Genomic DNA, 13,981 nt, shown 5'->3' with positions numbered 1-13,981 from the left:
GCTAGAGACACAGAAAAGTCAATGTGTCAGGAATAGATTGTGTAAGAGACTGATACAAAAGTGACTCAAGTGATCTTGTAGCTTGAGGAGAGGAGAGCTGTGGCTGTCTCAAGAGCGAGCAGTAATTCTGGATGATGAGACGCAGGCTGTGATGGAGGGAAACTTCTGTGGATATTCTGTGCCAGCTTTTTACTGAATTCTGTACATAGAACTGAAAATTATTGTCCATGTACCCTTGCTTATGGCACCTCCAGTTTCACTACCCCTATGTAGGTCTAATGAGGGTCAGGGTGTGGAGTGGAGGTGTGGCCGTGGCTATTAGCATGAATGGTACTAGAACAGGCAGAATTCACATGCCATGCATGATCCCTTGGATAGAAGGAGATGGTAGCAGATGTGCCAGAGAAGAGGGAGACAAGCTTGTCACCTCCCCTCTTTCACCCTCTTGTCTTTATAATTAATTAGTGCAGTATGAACCATTTGCATTCTGTGTTATTGCTTGATGTGAATGTTTGTACTTTTGAGAGAGAATTCACATTTTTGGGATAGCTACTACATTTAGAAAAGGTAAAATGTCAAACAAATTTTAGCTTTTATGAAAGTAAGTAACCGATAAAGCCACAAAATTGTGTGGTAGAGAGTACAGTCTCTTGCAGAGACACATCAAGGTATAAAAGCCAGGGTATTGCAAATACTGGCTTATTCCATGTACTCTAGTTTCCTCTGACTAATCAATCAGTTTATCAGCTTCCTGTCATCCAGAGAAGGTTCATTTCCCCAGAACAATGAGAGTGTGTGTTGCATATCTATATTTTGTATATAGATTGCTGTCTACCCTCCTGAGAAATGCTTGCTAGAATTTTTTTTTTCAAAAAGCAGTTCATTTCCTTCCCTAAGCTGTTTGAAGAACATTGTTCTTGGATTTCACATCACCCAAAATATATTTCCCTTGCCACACAGGAAGTACTTTATTTTTCAGTGTTTTTGTGTAGCTTTATGAGCTGGAGGTAAGACGCATGTGAAATGTTCCGATGTTTGGCAGATATAATGTACCTATCACAACGGAAACCAGACAAGAAACTCATTTCTTGGACCTCCTCAGTGTCTTGTATGAAACATTTTGACTTATACCATCAATTTAGAATTACACAGCTTCACAATGAGTTTCTCTAAAAGTTACTGAGTTCAGAAGTCCAGAAAAAAACTCTTTGCAATTTCTTTTTCTTACTAGATCTAAAGTTTAGATCATCTTTGCTAGAAATTTCTATCCAAATGATCAGAGTTCGAGGACTAGAATAAAAATATTTGTTGAATGACTGGATGATAAATGCTACATATTGAAGATAAGGATCACTGCAACTGACAAATGACCCTCAGTTTATGTTATTATGAGCATATTAATAAAAATTGTAAGTGTTGTACGTTGGAAAACCAATTAATTGCTCAGCACCTGACCCCTTCCTCTTTCTTCTCTGGCTTTGACTTCCTTATCCTGTGTCAGGAGCATGACAGAGCCTGTTGGGGATATTTTGAAATATAAGAGAAAGTGGTAGTACTTTGATATAGTTTAGGTTTGGTAGAATATTTGTGTGATGTTCTCTCAGTTCTGGGCGAGGGCATGTTTTTGCCAGTGATTAGAGCATTCACAGGTTCTAACTGACATCTCTCCGTCAGGGTCGTATTCAGCCTCCTGCGCTGCTCAATACATGGGGTATGTGGGGGGAAAAGGAGATAACTTGAAGGTAGAAGTTAGAATTAGTCTAGGAGGGGATATTCTCAGACGTGAGGTAGCGTTAGATCATGGTCTCACTGATATCCAGTCAAATGACCCACTCTTCTCACTATTGTGTTTTGCAGTAGAGCATACAATTAAAGTGCACACTAGACTTCAAAGATTTAAGTAAGAATTCATAAAATAGCATTGAAATTTGTAAAATAAAAAGGGGTATTTTTGCATTGTGTGAGTCTGTAAGAGTTTGGGAGTGAAAGAATAACAACTTTCTTTAATTGACCTTTTTTCTTTAAAAAAGCCATGCTTTTATTTTTGAGAATACAATATAATTACATCATTTTGCTCTTCCCTCTCTCCCTGCAAATCCTTCCAGATATCCCTCATTTTTCTTTTTCAAATTCATGGTCTTCTTTATCGTCAATTATTATTATATATGTCCATGTTTATGTATATACATGCATATTTCTAAATACATAAAACAATCTGCTCAGTCTGAGTAATGTTACCTGCATGTCTGTTTTCAGGGCTGACGGTTTGGTATTGGGTAATCAATTGGTCTCCTACTTTCAGAATCTTTTAGCTGTCTTTAGTTTTCTGTGTAGATCGGAGGCCTTATTGTCTTTCTCTATCCATTTTGGCATGTGTGTGGTTGTCCTTGTTTAGTTCGTGTTGAGGCAGACATGTTGGTGAGTTTTTATGGGCGTTGCTTCTGAGTTACCAGAACACAAGTCTTAGTCAAGCTCCCTGGTCCTCTGGCTCTAAACAATCTTCCTACTCCCTCTTCCTCAATGCTCCCTAAGACTTATGTGTGGAAATATTTTGTAGATATGTCCGCTGGGACTGGGCTCCATACCCTACATTTTAACTGGCTGTGATTTTTCTGTATTGGTCTCTTACTGTTGCAAAGAGACATTTCCTTGGTGAGGGAAGGGGACTACATTTATCTGTGGGTATAAGGACAAATGTTTAGGGATCATTCTGGTTATAAAGTGGTGTTAAAGGTTTTCCTTCAAGGTCACATGATCTTGCCAACACACAGCAATGTCAAAAGATGCTTCCATAACACTAAATTTTAACCGCTCGGGTAAGAGAAAATATCAAACTACCTTTTCATTTTCTGGAAAGCAAAAGCTACACAAAATCATTATTCAATGAAAATTTAATCAAAGCCTATGTAGCAAAAAATTGTAAGAAAAAGAATGTTCCAGAAATACATAATAAAACTTTTATCTGATTTTTCAGACTACTATATTGTAGTGCTTATAGTTTTTATGAGATTTATAATATATTTGTTGTTTAAGTGGGCGGTGATGGTGCACAGCTTTGATTTCAGCACTCAGGAGGTAGAGGCAGGTGGATCTCTGAGTTCAAGGCCAGCCTAGTCTACAGAGCAAGTTCCAGGACAGCCAAAGCTTCACATAGAAATCTTGTCTTAGAAAACAACAACAAAGCCAAAGCATAAAACAATCCCCCAAACCAAAACCAGATAGAATACATTTTTATTAGTTTGGCTTCTCATTTTATGTAGATACTAGCTTTAACTTAATATAATTGTATATTATTCATATAACTTAATATATAGTATGTCTTCATACATATAAAATTAAGTTTAATCTGTCTTTATTTAAAATAAGAAACCAAACTTAAATATATTAAAAATGTGATAAAAATAAAAGTATGTATCCATATAGTCATCACCAAAATCAGTAAATAGTCTTATTCTTCGCAAAATTTTTACATAATTCAACAAAATATCTCTAACACCAGTTTTCCCTTCTAACTCTTCCTGGATCCCCATAAGACATCCCTCTCTCAATTTGCTGTTTCCTTCTTTCATTTTTTGATAACCCACTAAGTTCTTACGCTGTTTGCGTGTATGGAGGCAACAATTGGGTGCTAGGAATTGAACCTGGGTCCTCAGCAAGAACAGCTAGTGCTCTTAACCATTGAACCATTCCAGCCCCTCTTTCTTTATTTAATTTTTAAATTCATTTTCCATACCAACCACAGCCCCCCTCCCTCTTCTTCTCCCACTAGTCACCCCTTCCCCCAACACCCACCATGACTCCTCAGAAAAGATAAGCCCTCCCATGGGGAGTCAACAAAACCTGGCACATCAAGTTGAGGCAGGAACAAGCCCCTCCTACCTTCATCAGGGCTGAACAAGGCATCCTACTATAGGGAATTGGCTCCAAAAAGCCAGCTCTTGCAACAGCGATAGATTCTGGTTACACTGCCAGGGCCCCCACAAACAGACCAAGCTGCTCAATTGTCACCCACATGTTGAGGGCCTAGTTTGGTTCCATGCAGACTCCCCAGCTGTTGGTCAGGAGTCAGTGAGTTTCCCCAAGCTTGGGTGAGCTGTCTTTGTGGGTTTCCCCATCATGATCTTGACCTCCACCCTTGCTCATATAAAAAAAGTTGCTCCCTTTTTTCAACTGAACTCTAGGAGCTCTGCCCAGTGCCTGGCTGTGGACCTCTGTATCTGTTTCCATCAGTTACAGGATGAAGGTTCTTTAATGACAATTTGCGTAGTCACCAATCTGATTTCAGGCATCCTCTATACTAGTGCTCAGAGTCTAGCTGGGGTGCTCCTTGTGGATTCCTGGGAATTTCTCTAGTACCAGGTTTCTTCCTAAATCGTTAATGGGTCCCTCTATCTATTTCTTTAACTGCTCTCTCTCTGTCTCTCCCTCAACTTGACCATCCCATTCCCTCATGTTATCATTCCCCATTCCCTCCCTTATACCCCCCTACAGTTTACCCAAGAGACTTTTATCTCTTCCCCCTTCCCAAGGCAATCCGTACATATCCCTATTAGGGTGCTTCTTGTTACCTAGCTTCTTTGGATCTGTGGATTGTAGCCTGGTTATCCTTTGCTTTACATCTAATATCCACTTATGAGCGAGTACATACTGTGTTTGCCTTTCTGGGTACAGATTATCTCACATTAGATGATTTTTTTCTAGTTCCAATCATTTGCCTGCAAATTTCATGATGCCATTGTTTTTCTCCAGCTAAAGTTATTCTCCATTATGTAAGCGTATCACATTTTCTTTATCCGTTCTTTGGTTAGGGGTATCTAGGCTGTTTCCAGATTCTGCTTGTTATGAATAATGCTGCTATTAACATAGCTGAGCAAGTGTCCTTGAGGTATGATTGAGCTTCCTTTGGGTATATGCCCACGAGTGGTATAACTGGGACTTAAGATAGATTGATTTCCAATTTTCTGAGAAACTACCATACTGATTTCCAAAGTGACTGTACAAGTTTGCACTCCCACCAGCAATGGAGGAGTGTTCTACTTATCCCTTATCCTTCCCAAAATAAGCTGTCTTCACTGTTTCTGATCTTAGCCATTCTGACAGGTTTAAGATGGTATCTCAGTTATTTTGATCTGCATTTTCATGTTGACTAAGGATGTTGAACAACTTCTTAAAAGTCTTTTGGCCATTTGAGATTCTTCTGTTGAGAATCTGTTTAGATTTCTCTTTTTAAATCTGTCCCCCATTTTTAAACTGGATTATTTGGTATTTTGCTCTCTATTATCTTGAGTTCTTTATATATTTTGGAGACCAGCCCTCTGTCAGAGGTGAGGTTAGTGAGGATCTTTTCCCATTCTGTAGGCTGTCGTTTTGTCTTATTGACCATATCATTTGCCTTATAGAAGCTTCTCAGTTTCAGGAGGTCCTGTTTATTGATTGTCAATCTCAGAATCTGTTCTATGTTAGATTTAGGAAGTGGTCTTCTGTGCTAATGCATTCAAGGCTACTTCCCACTTTCTCTTCTGTCAGGTTCAGTGTGATTGTCTTTATGATGAAGTTTTTAATTCATTTGTACTTGAGTTTGTGTGGGGCGATAGATGTGGATCTACCTGCATTCTTCTACATGCCGCCATCCAGCTATGCCAGCACCACCTGTATGGATTGGACTGGTATTTCTTACTGTTTGATCTTTCACTTTGTGTGTTCAGCTTCACAGTTTTGAGAATCATCATAATGCTGAATGAACCACTGTTGAGAATCAGGGGATCATTCCTTTTACTGCTAAAAGTATTCTATTCAGGTTATTCTAAATCATCACTCAACTAGAGTTTTTTAATATGAGTGTGTGTTTTATTTCTCCAGTTAAATACCTAGATGGGGAATTTAGGAAGCATATGGACATATAATTATAAAAAGCTAACTTCTAACTTCTTTTTTTTTTTTTTTTTGTATTTTTAGAGACAGGGTTTCTCCGTAGCTTTTGGTTCCTGTCCTGGAACTAGCTCTTGTAGACCAGGCTGGCCTTGAACTCACAGAGATCTTCCTGCCTCTGCCTCCCGAGTGCTGGGATTAAAGGTGTGTGCCACCACCGCCCGGCTCTAACTTCTGTTTATTTTGTACTGACTTGATGCCTGCAGCTATTGCTAGATATTCAAATTTCCATATAGTCATTCAATGTTTGTGGGATGTATGGAACTAGATGCCAGGGAATCCTAAGTAAGCATTAAACTTACACACAGAGAGTAAAAACCAAATGACAAACTTCAAAGATGGAACTTTCCAGAGCTGGAGTCCAGCAAATGGTTAAGCTGAGTCTCAGGGAATATGGAGTCATGGAGTCAGACATATGATGGGGATACGAGGGCATGGCTGCATAGGATTTTAGGTGCTGTATAGTAACTGGGTATAGGGAAAGTAAGACTATCAGGTAAAGGTACAAAGGCAAGCTGGGTGAATCAAGCAGGATGCTGAATGACATGTGCCAGGCTTTTGTGTGACTGATCATATAGATACCTGGAAGGAACAAAAGAGATGATTTCTTTTGTTTCTGTGGTTTCCAATGGTGCAGTTCATGTTTGTTTGGCTCCTTGTGCTTGGACAGGAGTCACCACAGCAGGAATGTGTGGCAGAGGACAGCTGCTCACTTCTGGCTAATTCACATCACAGAGTCAGAAAGGAAGAAGCCAGGGACAAGATACCTCATGAACCCACAGTGTGTGAGTTGCTAACACTTCCTCCAGCTATCTCCCACCTTCTCTGTTTTCCACAGCACCACCTTCTGGAACAAGCCTTCAAACCATGTGTCTCCCAGAGTATTTCACACTCCTGGAGTTAGGTGTTTATATCTGTCTGTTGATTTCCTGAACAAGAACCTGGGCCATATTTAAAGCATATTTCTCTTTGACACAATGTGCGAGCTTTAGATTTTTTCTGTTGTCTTGTGAGTTAGTAGGGCTTCTAGTCCCTTTATTGCCCATAGCACTTCACATTTATTAGGATATTAGAAAAATAAAGCCTATACAAGAGTGAAGAAATGAATGGGAATGAGTGAAGTTGTCTATTCCCTTTGCTGTTAAGCAAGTTCATGAAAATTTCTTATCACAAACCTCTAGGGCCATCTTTGTAAAGGCACATTAGAAATGATCATCCATTTCTCTACTGACCCTAGTCAGGCATACAATTTTCTTATGAGCCTGATTTATTAATTTCAATTGTTTTATGATCAATACTGATTTCACAGCCTCATTGACTTTGGAGAGAGCTGCATGGACGGCTGAGGTACTTCAAATAAATGGATCAAGTGTGCTGTGGAGTCCTTAATTTTGTGGTAAAATTGGGCTTAAGATTGCAGTGCTGAGAAGATTGCTTTGTTTAAAAGATGCTAGAGATCTTTATATATTTTGAGCCATCTATTTTAGGTAAAAATTGATACTGCATTTTCTAATGTATACTTTCTCTCATGCCATGTCTCATAACATTTTATCGTCTTCATGATCTTCATTTGCACAGGTTTAAATAGACCAAAAGTCCGCCTTTATGAAAACATGGCTGTTTGTTGTGATAATAAATGAATTTATTTCATTGACCAATTATGCTATTCATGATAAAATAAATACACAGTAGAAGAGGAAGTCTGAAAATGAAAGAAAATAGTTGAGTGAGGCCACAAGCAATTATGAATGACACGGGATCTTTATCATTAGTGAACTGTAATTAGAGTGGTGCAATCCATTACCCAAACAAAACACTTCAGAGAAAGAAAGAAGAGCAGCAGGTAATCCTGCATCCTGACAGTTGGCATGGGAGCTGTCCCAGTGGCAAGAAAGATTATCTTCCTAGTTAAAATGCTCTCTTCAAATCCTTTAATTCAAGTCGTTATCATTTCATATTTCTGCCATCTAAGATACTAATTAATAGGTCTAGGAACCTCTTTTAGCTCCTTAAGTTTTAAGAAATACTCCCCAAGATGCTTTTCTTAATGTGAGAACTATTGTAGTGTATCAAGGGAAAATACTTCAAACTGCTGTGGAGTATTAAGAGGCCATGCATGAGATAATTTGCTTGATTATGTTAGTCATTTCCCCATGTATGTTAAAAGCAGATGGAGCTGGAGAGATGGCTAGAATGGTCACTGAACCAGCACGTGCACTGGAGTTCAGATCCCGTGTACCAAGTCTAAAGCTGGGTATGGTTGCATACAATCCGTGTGAAGCCCTGCGTAAACTCCGTGCTGTGGGATTTGTGGCAGAGGCAAGATGATCACTGGGCATGCTGAGCAAGTCTAGTTGAAAATAGATAATGTGTTCCAGGTTCACTGAAAGACCTGTCCACAGGGCATCAAGAGGGGAACTGACTGGTATGTTATTCTGGCTTCCACTGGTCTTGCATACCCCTTTCCACAAGGATAAGTAAATCAAAACATGTATAATATACGTATTAAGAGATTAAAATTAAAGGAACAATTAGAAGAATGTGAGAGATATCATAAACGTTAAAGTGAGATTCACTGCATATCTGGGAGATTCCCCACCCCTCACATGTCTCCTTTGGGACTGGGGTTGGTGTTGACAATGAGGTAAATATTAGTAGGAAAAACATTTATTTTGAGTGTGATTTGAGGGCTTAAGACATCGAGCATCTGTGAATTCAACACATATCTTCACGGATGTATTGGAAACACATATTCTTCTTCCATGTTGATTCAGGCAACAGTTTTGTCCCTACCTAGTTTGTCCATTGTTTGAGAGTTATCTTGTTTCTGTGGGGAGAGCACTTTGGGAATCTTTAGTGTTTTTCTGTTTCTGTGCTCATCTTGTGATTCTGATCTTGCTTTTGACACAAGTAAAGGATATTTATCTTCTTCATTTATCCAGTACACCTTGTAGAGAACTACCACACTGCTCTTGAAGGAGGTAAAGATGCTGTAAGGAGTAGAATATTCCCACAACATAGCTAGTTCTCTAGCAGAGAAGAGACATGCAATGTAAAAACGGCAAGATTTTATGAGCCTGTAGAATCTTTGAAAGGAAGGAGCAAGTGTTTATAAATTTGTAGTTAGAGTGTTAGCCTGCTAAGACACATACTAAATAATTCATGGAGTCTCTTCTGCTTCTCGTGTCTGTGTTCTCTCTGTTTTATTAGTCTCTACATCTCATCAAGGTGGTGATTATGAGCCATTAATCATTCTCAAAAAGTGTTCAGCCTAGTACAAGGCTTTCTAAATGCTCAGCACACATCACAGACTCTGATTCCATTGTTGTGTACTGTTCAGTCTCATTGAAGGGAGTGGAAGGTGCACTGGGCAGGTAGCTTTAAGGAAAAGTTGAGCACTAGAAGATGGCTCAGCTAGAACAGTTGCTTGCTGCCAGGCCTGACAACCCAAGTTCTATCTTTGGAACCCACTTGGTAGGAGAGAACTGCCTCCTACAAGCTGTCCTCCGACTTTAAAACTTGTATTGGACTGTGAGTTCACCCTCAAAGTTGCATACAAATGCTTTTATTTCTTCCATCTCTACCCTATTTCCTCAAATCACTAGGTTTTCTGAGAGGCAAGGAGCAGGCATGGGTTCATGATTATCCGCTGGTGAGATCTATGGGGGAGGAGAGCCAGGGGAGGGATAACTTTTCCATTACATTCTATTTGGGGATCTGACTTTCCCATAACATCTGTCTTCAATGTGCTACCTGGGTGTGTGTTAACTGGAACTAGTAGATTAGCAAACTGTTGATTATAGATAAACTTGGGGGAGAATCAGAAAACATCAACATTTAATCTTAATTCCTTAATCTTAATAATCAATATATTCCTTAATATTTCAAAAGACAAGTCCGAGAGTGTTGCTAAGCAGTGTTCATCTTAGCTTTGTAAACAGGGTAATTTTGAGATATAAAAAAAGAAATGAGAGATAATGTTTGTGTTAGTCAAGGTAACACTTTATGAAGTCTATTTTGATTAATTTTTTATATATTTTCTTTACTTTTTATAATTTCATACATGTATATAATTAAACACAATCATATCTACCCTCATGTCTCCCTCTAACTCCCCTAACACAGCCCCCTCCCTAGTGAAGTTTATTTTTATTTTTAATTTTTTTCCATGTTCAACACCAAAATGGAATATAGAAAAAACATAATTCTCCATCTTAGGGAAAATTTGTGTAAGCGTCTGTATTCATTGAGTATATGGCACAGTTTTATAACCACGAGAGGTGTACTACACCATCAGCATGCCAGATAACTAGAGTTTGTGATCATTTAAACTGGGGACTTTGAGTAGAGTTTAGTTATGGAACTACTCGCAAAGCTGTCCCCAAAGCTAATAAAGCCAATATGGCAGACTGCAGTGCTCAAGCCTCATGGCTGTTAGAAGCAGTTACCAAGGACCTGGAGTGTTTATAGGAGCTACCGACATGGGGAAAGATCTTGAGAGGAGCAGTGGGTTTATGTGACATCAGTCAGCTAATCTCTGACTGTGTAGCAGATATCGAGTCAAGGAATTAAAGTCTTAATCATATTCCCGCTTGGCCTATGACTGGCCAGTACTTCCACAGCATGAATCGCACAGAACGTCAGGGTTACAGGACCCATTGTTGTGACCATTTGTCATCGATTCTGGTGACTTCCCGACTCTTAGAGAGACATCTCCATCTCCACCTCCATCGCTGCCACTTCTGTTGCACAGAGACTAAGGACACAGTTGTTTATTTGAGAGGAGAAGATATGGTAACTTTGCCTTGACCTCCTTTCCCCTTGGAAACAGCTGGTACTGAATGTCACATGATTTTCATAGACATGGGGTGTCTTAGTGATGCATAGCTGGATGTGAAATTAATACTCAAGCAAATAATTCTTTTTTTGATTTTTAATTGATTTTTATTGAGCTTTACATTTTTCTCTATTCCCCTCCCTGTCTCTCCCCTCCCCTCTTCAACCTTCTCCCAAGGTCCCCATGCTCCCAATTTACTCAGGAGATCTTGTCTTTTTCTACTTTCTTCTTCCCATGTAGATTAGATCTATGTGTCCTCATTGTTGTCTAAGTTTTCTGGAATTGTGGTTTGTAGGCTGCTTTTTGCTTCATGTTTAAAAACCGCCAATGAGTGAGTAGATGTGATAATAATTCTAAAGAGATGCTCTGGACTGAAGCTCCAACCCCCCCGACCCCCAGTGTCCATTTCTACTGCCTGGTTCTAGTCAGCTCAAATGTTGTGGGATGTTTCCAGCTTAGATCTCAAGTTTCAAGAGAAATCACAATGTTAGGGAGAGACCTTGGAGACTTCTTGTTCCTTGTGATTCAGAAGTGTGTGTGAGTGTGAGAATGTAAGTGTGTTGAGATGTGTGTGTGTATTATATATCTGTGTGTTTTTGTTCTCTCTTTTCCATGACAATTTTGCAAACCCATTAACTCTGATTTTGTAAGAGAGTTTTGTGAATTAGACTCACTATATAATACCTTTGCTTTCCATTTTTAACTCCAACTTTTTTCGAGATAATTTATTTTCTGCCCCTTTATTCATTTTGACTGCTTCTCTTTGGACTATTTCCAATTTCTACACATTTCTAAAAGCAAAGCTTAGCCATGACTAAAGGGCTATTCTGGGAAATCATTACTTAAAGAAAAACCGCTAAAGCATTTAAAAGTTTAAAAATGGCTACATAGTTGTTAAAAATGAAATGTTTCCCATCGCATAGTGCTGATAGTGGATTTGTACTAAATTAAATTATATCAGATCAGAACATAAAACCTTGGATTGGAGTCAGGCATAACAGGGCCCAAAAAAGAAACCTTTGTTAAGAGAATGTGACTACATTGGCCAAAATTAAAACTCTAAGTTGAGAGAATGTTTCTTAGACTGATCACTAAAAACCCCTCTTGCTTTACCAAGTTGAAATGCTAGAATAGATATGAATCTTAAAATAGCTCATTTTCTTCACTATGCTAGGAAAAGGAGAATCAGAAAGAGTTCACATGGGATTTAATACCAATCTCTGTCTTTTTATTATGTATACTTTATTCCATATAGAATAACCTAGAAAAAATAGACTATCATCTTGTTATTATTAATATATTGATTTGTATTTGCTTATTATGTTGCCAAGTCCTAAAGCCCACTGACTTCCCACAGCAACATGATTGACAATTTTCTAGGAAATATTGCCATGCCAGGAAAGCTTTCCAATTGCCATAAATAGTATATCTAAAATATTTTAGGAACAAATTATCAGTAGTCTACTTGTGGATTTTTACATAACTGAAGATAATGTTCAAAGTCACACAGCCACTGCAGGGAATATTAGCTGATGTGAAGCCTTAGGATTGATCCACGTTGCAAAAAACTGGCCTTGGTGACACTTGGTGCTAGCTATGCCAATGTGCAGAAGGGAAGGCAGAGAAATCGGAAGTGCTAGAGGATGCCCAGCCACACAGCAGGCTCCAGGTCAACCTGGGATATGTGAGACCCTGTCTCAGAAAGCAGACAATACATATGGAACATACAGATGCCAGAGTTAGACACTGATTATATTGTCACATGGGACTTGATATCTCATCCCAAGAGGAGTTGATTTTATTTGGTGTGTAAAAGGTAAATGTCAGTGTTGATAGTGGTGTTGTCAGATTTGCTTGCATTCCTTGGTGGTGGGAATATGCCCTAAAATGTTACCAGTGAAGACAAGAGGCCCAGGGCAGTGCGGATGGTACCAGGATGCCAGAGGAAAGATGAAAACTTGCAAAAAATGCAGAGGGAGGTGCGTTTGAGAGGGAGCCTACATGCTGTCTCCAATACCAATGTAGGATGAGTAACATTTTGGAAAACATTAGAATATTTAATAGGTAATTTATTTCTTCAGTCCTCAAAGGAAGCATTGAAGAAAAACACATTCTAAAATGCCTACAACTAAATAAATACTTCAGTGTCCATATATTTTGTAAAACTTGTAAGTATAACACAGACATTTAGAGTATTGCTGCATTCATTATTACCATACTTAATGTGCTAGCTATATATAATTTGATCGTTACTATAACAATTAAATGAGGCTGAATTCTGACTGCTTGGGAAGAAAACTATCTCCTACTAATAGTCTGTATTTTAAAATGTATATTGAATTCTGTCAGCCATTCTAAATATTGCCCCCTTTTCATATCTTCATAGAAAAACTAAAATGATATTCCTACTTGAGTCAAATTATTCGAAATCCAATTTTTAGTAGTATTTCGAACTTGAACTTTATCATCTTCTCAGGAAGAGATAACAAGTCATGCAAAACGATTTTAATTTTCCTGTCTCCTTTTGTGTGACACTGCCTTGGAAGGAATGAGACTGGAGCTCACTCGAGGGATGTTATCCTATTAGTTGCTGACTGGCCAGACGCAGGTCTCTATATTGCTTGCATTTGTTAAGAGAAGAGGGCCCAAGCTCTCCCTCTTAAATAGCCAGAGTAGAAGAGGAGTCCTGTCTGGAGCCTTCCCTGACAGAGAGGGGGAGACCCGGCTGGAGCCTTCCCTGACACAGCACTTCTGTCTGTAACCAGCTATTTCCCTGACTCTTGAGCAGTTCTTACCCTGCTCTTTGTGCATTAGAAAGAAAACAATGTTTTGCCCTTGCTTGCCTCGCCTCATAGCGCCATAAATGCTCTCTGGCTTAATTCTGGCTTGTGAGCTTCTCTGAGCTCTCTACAGAAAGGTAGACATAGTTATTCAGTCTCAGGGATGCACTCTGCTGAATGCTGAAGGGAAGATTATGCAAACTCAGCCCCGTGTTGTACGAGAGATTTTGCAATGCTGATTACATATCCTTGGGGAACAAATTAAGTTTGTCAAATGCGTAGCATATCAACCTCAAATGCACACACTACTTGACTGGCGGCGCTGTTTCATTACCAGAGAATCGAGTACTCCCTCCCCACAGGATTTATACTCCTCTGCAGTCTGTGTGCTGGCATCGTAGAGTCTTAGAAGGCAGAGGATTTTGTGTTTCTTGAC

Source organism: Chionomys nivalis, chromosome 4 (genome assembly GCF_950005125.1).
Source record: "Chionomys nivalis chromosome 4, mChiNiv1.1, whole genome shotgun sequence".
NCBI classification, from domain to species: Eukaryota; Metazoa; Chordata; class Mammalia; order Rodentia; family Cricetidae; genus Chionomys; species Chionomys nivalis.
The sequence above is the reverse complement of the archived record's forward strand: the minus strand, read 5'-3'. Positions refer to the sequence as shown.